The sequence below is a fragment of the Heterocephalus glaber genome, unplaced genomic scaffold (assembly GCF_053883595.1).
Source record: "Heterocephalus glaber isolate CG9 unplaced genomic scaffold, H.glaber_assembly_v1.0 deba00001662, whole genome shotgun sequence".
Lineage (NCBI taxonomy): Eukaryota > Metazoa > Chordata > Mammalia > Rodentia > Bathyergidae > Heterocephalus > Heterocephalus glaber.
This window is the reverse complement of record NW_028258403.1, coordinates 17718521-17730799: the sequence shown is the minus strand read 5'-3', so window position 1 is coordinate 17730799 and position 12279 is coordinate 17718521. Positions and strand designations below refer to the sequence as shown.

The window sequence follows — 12279 nt, the reverse complement described above, 5'->3', positions numbered from 1 at the left end:
ATTGAATAAATGATTGTTTTGTTAACATTCAGAAATAATAAACTCAACTAGTTCTGTGACCAACTAGAATGTCTAGAAAGTGACTAGTAGGAAGATGAGTTGTCTTCATGGAAAAATGGAAGATTCCATGAAAGAGGTGAGAATCAAGAAATCCGTTGAAATAAAAAAATGATACATTGCTTGACAAAATGGTGGACAAAACCATTTTAAGCCTGTGATAGTGTCTCAGAGACTAGAGTGAGGCAAAAAACTTTTTCATTAGGTGTGTCAAGACAAGGACCAGGTAGACTGAGCCAGGAGAGCAGGGCCCAGAGTGCTGAGGAAGCACATGTAACAAGCTCTGAGCTGGAAAGCAAAATGCTGGACTTCACCTAAACAATGCAGACCAAGGGAAATATAGGACATAACAGGCATACTTTTAAGTTTTCTAGGAGCCACAGTTAAAGAAGCAGAAAGAAACAGATAAGATTAATTGCAATTATATATCTTCATATCTCCAAAACATTGTCACAGCAACAAGTTAATCTATATAAAAATTATTAATTAAATATTTCCCATTTATAATGTTAGGTATTTGAAAGCTGGTACCTCAGGAGACTATTCCCTTGGAAGGGGTTGACAGTTGCAAAGAAGAAGGGTCCAAGGTAGGAAACATTTTACTGCATCTCCTTTTGAAGGCTTGTGCATGTATGGAGAAAGCAGCATTCAAAATTTGGGAGGTTTGTGAAACTCACAGGAAGTCTGTGCAAGTCCTAGTTGGAGTTTACATCTTTTTCACATATTTATTCCCAGGGAGGGAAATGCCTCATTGTACTTGAGGAAGGCAGAATTACTGCGGTGTTCAATCACTTTCACCCTAAGTAATTTCCCTAAGTCATTCATTGTCATTTCTACTTTGTTTCATTTTCAAATGGGCCATAAATCAGGAAACAAACTAAATAAATTAGTGATCCCATAAGGACTGATGTTGTAAAAGCATGGCTTATCCAAAAACTGCGTTTTCTGGTGGGTGCTGGGGAAAGTGAGAAAAGAAGCAACTTTACCTCTTCTTATAGATACGAAGTCAACAGACTGCTGGGGAGGGAACAGGCCGGTACATACCCTGGCTTTCATCTGTCCTCCCATCAGGACTTAACTTGCATGGAAAAGGCTTCTAATACTTCTCTCAAAACATATTAATCACTGTGTGAATTCTAAAGACTCACATGGGTTGAAAATTTGGCATCCACATATGGTAATATATGAGCTTATAGGGCTTTTACTCAAGCTGTTGAGATTGATTTACACATTCTATCAGTGGCTCCCAAACCCCAGACCTACTGAAACAGAAACTCTAGGGCTGGGGCCTATCAGTATTTATGTTCAGCAACCTCCCTGGTGATTCTTCTGCAGCGATCCCAGACTGGTCACTGGGTCAGCTTTTGGGAACCATTGCTGAATACTGTTGGCAGTTTTGTAAAAAATTGTGTCAAGAATTTCTCTTTTTTTTAAGTATTAAACATTTCATTAACCTGTGGTCCTCATTTGTTTCTTTTATGTAAACTGCTTTGTTAGCAGCAAGTGGAAGTGGAAGAACAAAAAGCTTGCTTTGCAGAACTCTTTTTGTGGCTTACAAGAGTGATATGGGAATATATTATCTTGAGCCAGAAATAACACATTATGTCCTACTGAGAAGAGTCATATGGGGCAAAAATCAGAACCTGGAGATGGGAGAGGATCTAGCACTGGTTGTTTCAGAAGGAAGGCAAATGGCCCTGATGGGTAAAAATGATTTGGGGCATAAGGCCCTCACAAATTTTATTAAAAAGAGAAACCTGAGGACAGGCTTTGGTGAGAAGCTGCTTTGTGGGGAGCCCAGCAGAGAATGAGGAGCCAAACCCTGGAAAGCATCCATGGCCCCTTTTACCAGGGAGGGGGGAAAAACAGCAGTGAACTTTAAAATAAGCACTTAGCTTAGAGGTTGGGGAGGGGGTGTTGTGCAGCCTTTGGGGCCAACGGAACTGTGGGGTGGAACAAGAAAGGAGGAATGTTTTCCCCAGTAGATTCTTTTTGTTTCTTTGGACAGGAAAAGAATCTTTTCAGAGGAGTGAACAGTGGGAAAAGTTTTAAAATGAGGTACACAGGGGAGGCAGTACAGCCTATAGGATTAAAAAAAAAATCAACAGAGCAGCTGGGAGGGCTACTTCCATGTGTTAATGATTTGCTGGTGGTATAAAACATTAGGATCACATTCAGGGTTAGACCATGGTTATGGCTGACTTCTCACCATAGATAGAAATCTAGGGCGAGACCACTGTCATGGCTTGTTTCTAACCAAGGACAAAATGTCTAAAGAAAGGCAAACAAGGAGTAGAACCACATTTGTATAAACTATATTTTTATTGAGACTTTGTTGGCTGGTCGAATCAATCCATGGCAACTTATAATGGTATGAAATGGTTACAGTATCCCAGAGTACATTGTGAATGTCACTTCAACTTTGCTTTTGAAGCTTCCTGGCCATACTTGTGATTTTCTGAGATTTGCTTGATTTAACTGAAATATTATTTGTAGTTACTGAGCCAAAGCAATAAAGTGCTGGGTGGTGGGAGCCCTGCAACTCTATTAATTATGCTGTTCTTTTCCTTGCAGTAATCAGTGAAAATTTTGTTTATTTGCATAGACAAATTTTTTAAAAGGTGCACAAAATAAGTAATATAGTTGGAAGGGCTACAGGTACCAGTTAGTTGTGCTCAGCTTAATACATTATAGGACTGCCATAAACACAGGAGAAATAAATAAATATGTGCTTTAAAATACCATTTGCTCCCACCCAAATGCTTTATTATGAATTTACTTCATCATTGTCTATGAGCTCATGACAGATTTAAAAAGATCCCACATTTATTTTTTTCCCCATTAAGTTTATTAGTACATTTTAGGTATAAGATACAGTTCATACATCATTGGGATCTTGTACCATTACATGAGTATATTGGTTCTTTTTTTTTTTCCCCTTCCCCTGCCCTCCCTTCACCCCCTCTACCCTTCCCTATTTGCAAAACTTTGTTTCCAGTTTTTTCCTTTTCTTATATTTTTTCTTTTCCCTTCTTTCCTTTCCCCTACCCCTCCCACTGCCCCTGCTCCTTTAGACCTTTACTTCCTATTACACAATATCAATCATACATTTTTAAAATTACAATATCAAAATCTAGGAGACATTACCACAGATTTTACAGAATTTAAAAGGATATAGAAAGCATATTACAAAATCTTCTTTGAAATAAATTTGACAGCTTCTAAGAAGTAACTTGGAAGACAATTAATGAAACTAACCCTGGAAGAAATATAAAATTTGAATAGCACCTATTAAAGAAAGTATATTCCTAGCTTGAAAACCTACCTATATGACAACAACAGGCTCATATACATTTTAACTGATAAATTGTATCAAACATTTAAAGCAGAAAAAAAAGGAGCACTTCTCCCTCATTTTAGGAAATCAACATTGTGCTGATCCTAAAACTGGATAAAGATAATAGAAGAAAAAAGTATGAACACAGATAAAATCTTGTTTAACAAAACAAACTATTAGAAGTCAGATCTGGCAGTGTGTAGAAAGTGGTTTTATTATAGGGATGGCAGTGTTCATTCAGCATTGGAAGATCCACCCCCAAAAGTCATCATTTTAACAGAGGAAAGGAAAAAGCCATATGAGCCTGTCACTAGTTGGAGAAAAAGTATCAGACTAAATTCTACAGCTGTTCATGGTAAAAGCTATCAGGAGACCAGAAGTAGAACAGAACCTTCTCAACAGATTAAAGACATGTACTCCATACTTGCAGCAAAAACGCCTATATGAATGAAGAAGATACAATGCTTTCTCCCTAAGGTGGGGAAGAAGAACAGATATGCCTACTCTTCATCTGTCCATTAAACTTTGAAACCTAGTCCCCACCAAAATAGTCTGGCAATAAAATGACACAATTAGGATAGGATTGGCAAGGTAGAAGTAAAATCTTTATATGTAGATGAAATGATCATCTACAGAGAAAATACTAAGAAATCTCTAGGAGCTCCTAGAACTTGTATTTGAATTTAGCAGGATTAGAAAACACAAGATATACATAAAAATTCAGGTCTCTGTATACTTGCTATAAATGAAGAATTGGACATTGAAATTTAAACGTTATGTAGGAGTACAAAGGACCTAGAAAAGTAAACAGGAAAAAAAAACAGTGTTGAAAGACATTTATTACCTAATTTTAAGACTTCCTCTAAAGCTACAGTAATCAAGGCAGTGTTGGTGTAAGGAAGGAAAGACATATAGATCACTGGAATAAAACAGAGAATCTAGAAATAAAACCACACATATATGGTCCACTGAGTTTTGAAAGGTTATTTAACATTAACATTTTATAGAATATAAACTCAATTAAAGAGCCGAGGAGAAGGTAGTGTTTTCAGCAAATGGCACTAGAATACCTGGTATCCGTATATAAAAAATTAACCTCAACCCTTTGTTTCCATATATAAAAATAACTTGAAAGGATCTATGAACCTAAATATGAAAGACTAAAACTATAAAACTTTAAGAAAAACTTATAAGGGAAAATGTTTATGAATTTAGGGTAGGCAAGAACTTCCTAGGATAAAAAACATGATGTATAAAAGAAAAAATTGATAAATGAGATTCCATCAAAATTTAGAACTTTAAATAACATCATTAAAATGAAAAGTAGTCCTTAGACCACATTTACAATGCATATAACCTATGACCAGAATATATAAAGAACTCTTACAGCTCATTAATAGACAACCCAACTAAAAAGTAGACACAAGATGATAAATAGCCAGTACAACACAAGGAAAGGTGTGCAACACTAGAATCAGAAAAATACTAATCAGTACAATAACAAGTTTGAATTATACACTCATTAGGGAGATGAAGTTAAAAGTTTTAAAAGCCTTGTCATGACTTTTTCTTTTTGTTGGATTCTCCCCCTTTGCATTTAATTTGTCACGCCCAGTGTATTCATTCTGCTGGGCTTCCTGGGGTTGTGATCCTCATTGTCTTTTCCTAGGATATTGTCTAAAATTTTTTGCAGTGTTGATGTGGTATTCATGAAGTTCCTGAGGTGCTCTTTGTCATGAAAGTATCTTATTTCTCCATCAATTTTTTTTCTTTGGTACCAGGGATCAAACTCAAGTCCTTGCACTTGCAAGGCAAGCGACGGAACCACTGAGCTAAATCCCTGGCCCCTTCTCCATCAATTTTGAAAGATAGTTTTGCAGGGTACATCAATCTGGGTTGGAGGTTGTTTTCCTTTAGGGCTTGAAATACATCACTCCAACCTTTTCTTGCCTTGAGGGTTTGTGTTGAAAAGTCTGCTGTGATTCTGCTGGGCTTTCCTTTGTATGTGATTTGTTTCTTTTCTCTCACTGCTTGTAGAATTTTGTTCTTCTGTTGGGTTTCAGGAATCCTAACTATTATATGTCTATGTGTAGATGTTTTTTGATCATTGGCTAGTTGGAGCCCTATATGCCTCACTTACCTGTATGTCCATTTCTTTTCCCCTGCTTGGGAAGTTTTCTGCCATCACTTTAGTGAACAGTTTTTTTATGTCATCTGCACTCTCTCCTGTTTCTTCATTGACTCCAATCAGTTTTATGTTATTCTTCTTTGCATCATCTAGCAGCTGCTGGATTGTTTTCTCATGGTCCCTTACAATTTTAAAGCAATTTTTCTTTTCCTGGTCACTAATTGCAATCTTATCTTCTATATCTGAAATTTCTATCCTCACATTGCCTCATTCTGCTGCGTAGACTTTCAATGGAGTTTTTAATCTCCTGGAAATCTATTTGCATCTGTTTTATGGATTCCATTTGTTTCCTATGTTGGGATTCCATCATGTTCCTCAGCTCCTCTGTTTTTTTAATCTGTGTCCTCTCTAGGTTTATTAATCATGTCTTGCTCTATGGGCACAATCTTTGCTGTTATCTGAGAAATTATTTCTGATTTCATTTTTTCCAAATCCTCTTTTGTTGCTAGTTCAGGGAGTCCAGGTGCTTGAGTATCACATTGTTCCATCTCATTTCTCTTTGGGGTTGCTGTAGGTGATCTGGAAGTCTGTTTTTGAGGCTTGTTTATGTATCTTCTCATTTCCACAGGGTGGGGTGAGGGTCCTGCTGCTGGCGCCTGCGAAGCTCACCTCCTCTGCCCTAGGAGCAGTGGAATGGCAGTAGGGGCACCTCCTCCTGGGCTCTGGGATTGGCTCACCTCCTCTGCCCTAGGAGTGGTGAAATGGCAGCAGGGGAGCATCCTCCTGAGAGCCCACATTTATATAGTAACCAATATAACTGAAGTATGACCCTAAAACTCAAGGACAATAATGCTATTTTGTGGACTCTTACAGAACACCACATGTTGTCTAGATTAGAGGTGTGTGTATCTCTGGAGGAAGGTGGCAGCCTTGGGGATGCTAGACCATGTCCTCATGGGAGATGGCACAGATATTACTTCTGGGATTTTTTACATTGACAGTGTTCTTCTCTATAGGTTAGCAATGGTTGTCTCTAAACTTTGAGAAGCTCAGAAGGGTGTACAGAGGGAATTCTTGCCCCTCTACCTCCCTCACTTTTGGTGGTCCTCCCACTAGTATAAGTCTGAGCCCTCGGTTGGGTTGGGTGCAATAGCTGTCTTACCCCCAGGGAATGTTCCCTGCTCCATGTGTATCAGCTTTGCAGCTGCTGAGCAGTCTAATCATTTCTCTAGTGGGCCAGTAATGCTGAGAAAGAGATAAAGTACACGCCAAAGGATGTGAGACATGGAAGAAAAATCAGTCCCAAAGATCCTGTGCAGAAGATTATTGCTACCAAGGACTAAAATTATTTTTCAATGTTATTCACAAGGAGAAAGTCCTTTTTTAAAAAAATCAAGTCAATTCACAATAAAATAACAAAGTTCTATAATCTCCAATCAATTTCAACTCATTTTATAATATTGAAACATTTCCAAATTTATTTATTTACTTAATAATTTTTTGTAAGTGGAATTTGTTTTTTAAATCACTCTCTAGGGGAGCACACTAATTTTATAACTCATATTGTAGAACCTTTGTAAAGTGTTTAATCTCTCCTTAATTTGTGTTTCGTCTAGATTTTAAAAATAAAGATTGAGTGTCTCTGATTAGCACAGTAGCTATTATGGCTCACCTAACTAAATGGACTTAGGAGATCTCCCTTAACTAGTCTTGAGAGGTGTGTTCTATTTTGATACATCTAGCTTCTTCTTCCTGCTGAATAGCAAAGGCTTCTTTCCTAGGCTGATCCCAGCCAGAGGAGAGGGAAAAGCAACAATGAGTCCTTCATCCCTGTCAATAGGGTTCTGCAGACTTGTCTTTTAAGCTGAAAGGTAAATAATTCTTAAATGACTTTCTTATCTTTTCCATGGGAAAGTGAATGACTTGTAAAATGAGCATTGGCCTGAAAACCATTTCCTTTGCTTCTCCTCCCAGTCTCCATTCAGGCTTTTGTCCCAAATGCTTCTAATTCTCAGCAACTTCACCAACCTACTTATAGAGCCAATACCCATCACAGGTTCCTCTATAATGAGACAGATACCTGGCCGAAGCCATGGCTTAGATTCCTATTTGGGAGTATTATAGTTTAATATAAATAAACACAAGAATCATGTAAACTGATTTGGTATTATTTTGAGTTAAAAACAAGGAGGGTGTATGTCTAAGTGTTATATAATCAGAAACTTTTGTCAGATCATCTACTATTTAAAGCAGGTGTTTGGGAGAATATTTGGAACTAATACTGTGTCTAATTTTAGTGTCTATTTAAGAGCTATACAAGTTTAGCTGCAACACTAAGTTCAAGAAGGAAAAGAAGGGCCTGGAGTGTAGCTTAGTGGTAGAATGTGAGCTTGGCATGCGCCAGGCCTTTGGTTCAAGCCCTAACACCCCCAATAAGTTAACAATGTTTATTTTTCTATTATAGTTATGTTATCTTAAATGATTTCTAAACTCTAAACAACCTGCCACCAGTAAAAACAAAATTCTCCTATCAGGAGTGTTTGCCCTTTAGCTGCCTCTGTAAAGAGCAGGTGCCTGTCCCAACAGGGCTGGAATATTCCTTAAAAATTATGTGTCACATGGGAAACACTTCAGTTCCATGCTTGGGGTCTTCCAGGGGCATGAGAAAACCTGACAGCAGTGAGAAAGAGACTGCTTCAGATGAGAAAGCTAGCTGTGAGCTGACCTCGACGGCAGGCCGTGCCCATCTGGGGGAAAGCTGCTTCTGAGCTATACATATACAGTAGTAGGAATCAAGCTTAATAAAAATCTAAAAATGTTGGAATTCTAGCACAGCTGAAAACAATGATTATCATGAATATTCTAGAAGGTTGTTTTTCCTTTTTATGAAGCAAGAATAAAAACCTTAAATGTCTTTCAACACACAAATTTGAGGCTGCTAATGTAAGATAACTGTGACCTTTGACCAAAAATTGATAAAAAGTGTTTGACAGTCTTGGAAAATTGATGAGCTCCAAGAATATCCTTGCTGAGGTGACTAAAGTAGCCTGTGTTGCTTTTGCTTTGCAGTCAGGGCACAGCTGAGATTTCATTTTGGCATAATGAAGAAGTTTGCAAGATGATAAATAGAGCTGGATGCAACTTAAATCCTCTGGGCCAAGTTCCTATGGATAGAATTTTCCCATTGGAGGGTTATTGAATATTTTCTCCAATGAAACTTTTTTGAGTGCCTAATAGGTTACATACTTCCCTGTTATCGCACAAACCATGTGAAATTAAACTAAGTATCATCCATTTTTGGTAATCAAAGTCTATCTGGGATGTACATTTCTTAATGAATAAAAGCACAACCTACTTAATAAGCTCATCAGATCTAATTCAATGCTACCAAATATTTTTAAAGGATTTTTTAAATGATCCTATACTTGTTACTGATTAAATTATGGAAAGTAAGTAATATTCCTTGATTTTGTTTTTCTGTTCTAAGTTTTAATTGGGTAGAATGCTTTTTTTCTGCTCTCCTAAGTTTGAACTGCTTAGAATACTCATGCACTCCATTCAAGAAGGACAAGGAAGCAGACATGTTCTTGGTGCACACACAGGCTGTCAGTGTGGGGGATGAGTGTGACTAACGTGTCAGCCCATAGAGGCCACAGGTCATGTGGGAAGAGAACTCATCATGAGCACAGGAGACCAGCATTCCAGGTCTGCACTGTGAGCTCTAGCAATGTAAGAAGGGAACTGCTCTGGGGCCTGACTCCTCACCTGGAATTTAAGGGTATTCTCTGAGATGACCCTGGAGGTTTCCTCTGATTGGATATGTTTCCAAAACTATCTTTTCATTGTTTAAAATAAAGTGGCCTTAGTTGTCCAGCAGTGGGATTTCTCTGCTCCTTAGGCACTGGGCTCTCTCCTGTCTCAGGACCTGTGCACTTAGCATCCCTTCACTTCCAGGAACAACTGGCTCCTTCGAGGCTTTCATACCTCAGCTCAATTGTCATCTCCTCAGAGAGCCTTCTCTGGCTGCTCCTTCACCAATGGCCTCCTGTCAGTCTCTCTCATTGCCTTATTTATCTTTGTTCTAGTCTTCCCAACTAATCAGGACTATATATTTGTGTATGCATTAACTGTCCGCCTCTGCTAGAGTGCAGGCTTTCTAAAGATGAGGGGCTCTTTCTCTTCCTCACTTATGCATTCATGCAGTGTTGACAAAAATGTTGGGCAAAAAGTAGTTGCTCAAGAAGTTTTTGGTAAATGAACAATTACATGAATAGAGTTGAAAAATGGACATAACACTTGTATTTTTAAATTGTACATTTGGAAAAATGAAACACAAAAGAAAAAAGCCTGGTTTTACTCTAATCATGATCCAGGCTTGCCACATCATCAGATTACAGATTTTATGGATATTTCTTTGGCTGTATAATCTGGGGATTTCATATAACATAAGTTACATTTTCTTTAGAATTGGATATATTATTTATGTAGTCAGTGTGTGTCAGGGGATTTTCCAGGAACTTTGTACCAGCTGCCTCTTCTTTACTAATCCTGATCCCTTGAATTGTCATTTGGACCAGAGATAACTGACCCTCTCTTTGGCCTGACCATTCTCCTCTACTGAGGTTCAAATCTTTTTCCTCCAGTCTAGTAGAACAATGATCTCCCACCACTGGACTTGAAGGAGAAGATCTGCTGTCCTGGGTGATGCTTGGACCTGTAGAGTGTGACAAACAGGCTTTGTGAGGCCAGCCTAGAAGCTACTGAAGGAAATGTTTTAGTGCACGTAATATGTATTTTTTACTTGCACAATTTATACAGGTAGTTAGTGGTTTGTTTACTTTAATGAATAATGCTTGATAGAGTGGACAGTCATTGCAATCCTGTAGTTATCTCTTTCAGTTAGTTCTGTAGACTGACCTTTTGTTGATTAAAATGTGTATAGATCTCATTGTATTAGAATTCGTTAGCTACTTTAAGCTTTTTTCTTTTACAAAAACAACTGGGATTAGTAAATTAGTAGGGTCAAGAAGGGCTCCAGTCCCATTTTTAAAAAATTAATGCAGGACTTCCAAAAGTTACACTTTCTCATCTTTCCTGCTGGAATCTGAGAGAGGGAGGAGATATTATTAAGAAAATGTTAAACTCTACTTCTGAAGAGATAATCTTGGAATAACTTTTAGATGTTTGCTGCTATTTGGTCCTAAAGAATCCCAAATTAGCATTTCTGTTTTCCTAATACACAATGAAAATATAAGTAGATTATTTGACTTCCTTTTAATACTAACACAGGGAAACTGTTAGATTAAATAGAAAGAAAAGGAAAAGAAATGACCCTGAAATTATCCTCAGGTTGAAGAGTTGGAAAATAGCTGTTGTTGTTTTATGTTTTGATTTCTCAGAGTGTGAGAAGGCCATCCACATCCAGACGCTTGCCAAGTTCTGGAGAACATTTAAGAGTATTTTCTGAGTAGCACAGGGAGATAGTTGGGGTCTTGTGTGCGGGTGTTCCTGGTTTCAAACTGCAGCAAGGGAATGGGAGAGAAAGGAGGGAAGCTTTCCCAAATCAAACATAACTCTCAGGAAATGAGCCAGAACACCTGTGAGGGGTCAGGGGTCAGAAAATACGAACTCAGGGTTCAATATTTTGATCTCATTACACAAAAGAAAATGGTCATAGTGGAAAGAAGAAAATCTGAACATGTATGAAAAAATTAGGAATTAAGTGTTCTGTCATTCTAAACTCCTTTCTCCCATAACTCTATGATGTTTTAAACGATATTTTCCGAATTGACACTGTAACATTCTGGCGGTCTCTTATTGTGTAGGCATCAGGTTGAGGAGTTATTTACCTCCTTTTTGTAACTCCCAGAGGTTCACTTTGAAACCTCTAGAGCTGGGTTCTTTGGCTACCACTTACAAGGCTATGCAGGCTGGGGGCAGCAGTCAGAGGAGACACCACAGCCCTGAATTGCAAGAAGTTCACTTCTGGGAGAGAAAAGAAATTTTGCAAACATTGCTTCATGAAACCTCCTAGGGAAATGAGGAGTATTTTTTCCATCTCATTTCCCAGCTCTAAATTCTGTGAAATCTTGATTTTTGCCAGGTGTCAAATTATAACTCTCCCTGTCAGCCACAAGTGACTAACGATTAGCCTAATGGCTATGCAAAGCTTGAAACTCACATTCACACTTTTAACTTGCTGGCTACATTGTGTTTTCATAAATTGTGGAAAAAAAATCCCCTCCCCAAAGCCAACAAAAACAAAGGTTTAGAATCTTAATTGCAATGTCTCTTTGCGGTTGCTGATCGTGTAGGCACTCCAGGAAAAAGAAGATGGAGCTGCCCAGTACCCATTCTCACCATTCTCAGGCCTTGGCGGGCCAGCTCAGCACTGCCTCTCTTCTGGGAAGAGTTAAGTGATGTCAGCAGGACCAGGCACAGTGATATTTGACCCTTTAGCTGCTTTACATACAAGCAGCTGTTCTCCTGTTCCCACCATCCACTCGCTGATGGCAGCAGAAGGCTGAAATCGCTGATACTTGTTTCATCACCCTAGATAAAGTAAACTGAATATTGTAATTGAATGATGACCACTGGTCATTTACTGATGATCAGATGGGAATTTTCTAAAAGCTCACGTTCTTTTCTTTTCTTTGCATTTTGTGGAAAAGGAGCAGGGTTTCTGCAAGTTTCTTCCATATTTATGCCTGACCCCCATGTGTGCCTTGAGAGCTCATAAACACAAATCTGCCTCTCA

The 12279-nt window shown here is 38.3% G+C and overlaps 1 protein-coding gene across 1 annotated transcript in view; it reads left to right on the top strand.

Moving 5' to 3' along the window:
• The first annotated feature begins 573 nt into the window (after positions 1-573).
• The window catches only part of Slc25a21 (solute carrier family 25 member 21), a 188617-nt gene continuing 176911 nt past the window's right edge, over positions 574-12279 (top strand). Inside the window, exon 1 of the mRNA XM_087197133.1 lies at positions 574-644. The gene's annotated coding sequence lies outside the window, so the exon portion shown is untranslated. The remainder of the gene's footprint in view (positions 645-12279) is intronic.